The sequence below is a fragment of the Benincasa hispida genome, chromosome 11 (assembly GCF_027475165.1).
Source record: "Benincasa hispida cultivar pf3 chromosome 11, pf3_genome.v1.1, whole genome shotgun sequence".
Taxonomy (NCBI): domain Eukaryota; kingdom Viridiplantae; phylum Streptophyta; class Magnoliopsida; order Cucurbitales; family Cucurbitaceae; genus Benincasa; species Benincasa hispida.
The window spans coordinates 45125194-45129741 of NC_143488.1; the positions used below are offsets into that span (position 1 = coordinate 45125194).

General features: G+C 30.8%; 1 long non-coding RNA gene across 1 annotated transcript; it reads right to left on the reverse strand.

The window, feature by feature from the left end:
• Window positions 1–2315: 2315 nt before the first annotated feature.
• LOC150032672 (uncharacterized) lies at window positions 2316–3896 on the reverse strand. The gene is made up of 2 exons (XR_016524704.1): window positions 3746–3896; window positions 2316–3593 (listed from the first exon to the last, which is right to left on the reverse strand). It is a non-coding gene; the product is annotated as an uncharacterized LOC150032672 (long non-coding RNA).
• Window positions 3897–4548: the final 652 nt, after the last annotated feature.

The window sequence follows — 4548 nt, forward strand, 5'->3', positions numbered from 1 at the left end:
TTAATAGCATATCTTCATTGTAGTAGAGAAAAGCTATAAATAACCCATTTTCTATGGCATTGATTTTAATGTCATAGAAACTTTCTATAGCCTTTTTTGTAGCAACAAAAAATGCTATAATTAATCATTAATAACACTTTTTAATAACATTATTTCTTTTTTTAGATTTTATTACTATTGAAACATTTGTACAATTTGCTTCAAATATTATTGTAAAATCAAAATTATTTTTATCTACAAACTTAGATGTATTTAATTACATTTACATAAGAAATCAAATTACACACACACATATATATATGAGTACTTTGTCCATATTATTATCTTAACGAAGAAAGATATAATTCACATTTCATACACCTCTAATAATTATAAACAAAATCTTCAAAATTATAATGTAAGAAGTGAGGAAAACATTTCCGTAAAGCCAAAATTTAAACCTATAATCACGAATAACAATCATATATTGGATCTGCTAACCAGTCTTGTCATAACCTCGAACTCGTCGCAAAACCACCTTCTACAAGTAGAACTCAACTCTTTAATCGAGTGTTCCTTCCAAAACCGATTGCAGTGGTGACTCGTTGAAGCCTACATATCTAAGAAACCAAGGCTGAGAAACAAACTCTATCCTATCCCATCTCCAAATCCAAAAATTAAAATCTACAAATAAAAAAAAAAGTCGAAAAACCTTATACCCATTACAGATCAGTGCTTACTTTGATACAAAACCAATTGGATTTACCTCAAAGAGAAGTGGACTCAAAAGGCAATCTAATCAGAAGTTCTATCGATCATGATTGTGGCCTCTTTGCCAGATGTTATGAACAAAGGACATTTCCAAAATGAGTATTGTTACTAAAACAAAAATCAAATGTATTCAAAGGGTTTTTGTAGAACTTATCTATTAGCATCTAGAAAATACATAATTAATTAGACTAAGATGCACAAATAATAAAATCTCCTTTTCATTTTTCAGTTTGACTACAAATGATAATCTTCAAAAACTAAAAAAAAGAAGAAAACTTAATCCAAAACTATCAAAAAGAGAACAACCTAGCATAGGAAAGATGATCGATATTTCTTACTTGAGGTCAAGCTTGGGAGAGGTATCTTTAGCCCCAAATTCTCTTCCTCTGAATTGTATCAAGTAGAACCAAAAATCAATCCTCTTTCCATAGAAGAATATAGAAATGTAATTAGATAAAACAAAGCTAGAAGAGGAGGTTGGTGGCAAAAAGGTTGAAGTTTATGATAAAATTAGAAGAGGTACAAAAAATTCACTAGTAGATAATATAGAGAAATCTAAGGCTCGACTATTTGCAGTTCCATTGATAATAGACATTTGGTGTCGCTCTTGATTCACTATGATTATTAAAAGACAAATACCTACAAGAATTGGTAATCATTATAAGTAAGGTAATGCATGTTATAAAATTGTTAACCAAAATATTCGATGAAATTGCACACAACCTGACAATATTAAGTAGTATGAGTATTTTAAGAACATTATTAAGCAATAGCAATACCATGAAAATGTGAAGTAATGGAAGATTAATGCAATACTGATAGTTATTTCTCTCTTTCAAAATAATCAAATCACAAATAAGAAAATCAACTAACTCAACAAGTTTTTAGATAATAGCTCAGCAGATTCACAGTTAGGCTTAGAACATGAAATAAAAGTCCCTCCCTTGTATCATACAACCAAAATCATGTGGAGATACTTGAAAAAGGAGTTAAGGATAAGAAAAACAATCTCAGCCTCCAAATTGTAAGAAATCAAATATCAATATCAACTATTTGATTCAATCTCACTCTCCACATTCCATTGGAACCATATGTAGCAAAACACAAAAATAGATGAAAAGATTTCTACACCCCTAAATATGCATATGCTTTATTTATGTTCCCAAGCTCCCAAATATGAAATGTAAGAGACAAGGATGTTTTACCAAATCACTCATTCTATATGCCTAGGCCATATATAGAAGAAAAAACAACTTAAAAAATTTTCAAGAATCAAAGTGGAATGGACAAGTGATGCACATCACGCAAGTAAACAAAGATAGCAGCTCTGTGTTGATAACAACCACTTAACACATTTTGACAAAAACAATTTTAGGCTCTAAGAGATTATTCGCGGGGATATCAAGAGGCTAATCAAGAGAATAAAAACTACTAATCTACTAAACAAAAATGAAACTACTACATTAGTTGGTAATAAGTACTAAACTCGTCTCATCTTTCTACTCCCAAAAGCCACCCTACTATCTAAAATCCTCCCATGTCCCCTAAAAAGAATTGCAAAAAAATGAAAAAAGAATGATAAAAATTATACAATTAAATACTTGCTAAGTGATTTCCCATGTTTCTAACTAAATAATAAATGACATGTAGATATATGTTTACATTTCTCTTAAAAGAAAACAATAATTGTTGGGCCTACACACTTGAATTTCTTGAATACAAATCCAAATGATGAAGCTAGCATTTAGCTGATCCAAACCGTAATCAAGTCTGGTTAATTTTTCCCAAATATTTTGATAGATAGATAACTTGGTTCTGGTTGCTCCACGATCTTCCAGCTGATGTGCAACACGTGGATAGATCCACTTACTTCTGCCTGATGGAAGTGATACCACTCTGCTCTGATGGGAAAAGAAATTTACAAACAATTATTTTTCTTTCTCTCTCGTTCTCTCTTCTGTTTGCAGAAAACTCTTTCTAACCCTTTTCTTTCTGATTGTTTGCATGAGTTTTGCTATGTGAATGAAGAAGAAGAAGAACATGCAATATGATAAAGAGAAAGAAGAGAAGAAGATCTATACGGAGATGTACGTGGTTCGGCAATACAGTGCCTACATCCAAGGGAAAGAGAAGAACCTTTATTTCAAGAGCTAAGTCACACTTTTCTTTACAGATCTTATAGCTTTCTTGTAAGCTTATGAAAAATTGTACTACAATTTGTAAATGATGCATATTTATACTTTTTAGCTGATACAAGTAGTTACATAACAAACTATAAAGAAAAATGTAAAAAGCTCTTGCAGATTTGTTTTGTATGCTTGAGATTATTTTATACTTCAATAATAAATATCCATGTACAAACCTTTATGCAAGTAAACAAGTCAAAAAGCAAGTAGCTCACCATGGAAAAGAAATTCACACCACAAACCATGCTACTAGACCTTGAAATCCTGAAGTTATATTGAAATCCCTAAACAATCTCATTCATTATTTTGTAACTAAATCTTTCTAGGATATAAAATGGAGATTTAGAGAATGAGAGTTAGGAGTGAAATTAGAAAAGAGAGATTGTTACTTATCTTTTAGATTTCCTTCCAAATTGTGCTCCTTCACGTGGATGTAGGCTCTCTGAACGAAACCACATAATCCTTGGTGTCTTCTTAATCTTCTTTCATCTGTGCTAGTGTTCTACTAATTTCTAGGAGAAATCGCCATTTGAGAGAAAGCTTGAGAATTTTTGAGATACAGAGGGAAATTGCATGAGGTTTGAAACTAATTGATTTAAATTTTTGCAAGTAACCCTTCTCAATTACATGGCTGCTTGTGGAACACATCTCCAACATCTGTCCACCAAAGTTTCAAATTAGTATTTTTCATTTGGGCCATAATCCATTATAATGTAAGAAAATAAATCCAATCATTATCTTATATTGTCTCTTAACAAGATTAATTTTTTAAAAATAGAACCAAATAGTATTAGATAATGCTTCCTTACCTTTTGATCTACCAAAAAGATCCAAATCCAATATCTCAAAAATGAACAAACAAACCCACAACAAGAATAAGAAAATCCTAGAAATCAATAAAATTCAAAAGACTTAATAAAACAATCGCCCAACCATCAACCCATTTTAAGTTTCATCTAATTATCCCTAGAACCAACTGCCAGGAAACCCCCAACGCAAATAAAATTAGATTCCAAAACCCCATTCTAGGTTTTATTGTTCGTATCTTTTCTTTTTCTTTTCCTCTCAATTTTAGAGTTTGTATTTCTAAACTTTTATTCCTTTTCATTATGAGAATTTGTTTCTAGTTTCAAAGATGAAAAAAAATCACTCTATGCTAAAATGTAACTATAAAATTTCAAAGTTAAATGAATATCGTATATGATATATATTTTATATAGAGAAAATTAGGATCAAACATTTGCTTCTAAATATGTTCTCGAGTCTTTCTTATTGCACACAATTCTACAAAGTGAGAAACGTAACCCAATTTATTGCCTTCATAAGTATCAGAGATAGTTTGTATTTTGTTATAGATGTAGTTAAATGGTTATTATTGTTACTTGTTGTACTTTGCCTATTTAAAGGCTCTTTTGTGATTAATAAAAATAAGCAAGTTTTATTTACTTTGCTTAATATGGTATCAAAGTTTAATAAAAAGTTTTCCCTCCTTTTTCGTTTTCGACCTTTCATCTCCCTTCAGACTGTTCATTTCCTGACTTTTCGTCTTCCCTCCAAACTGTCTCTCTCTTTTCTCTTGCCATGACCAGAAACGACGATCCAACTCCCTCCG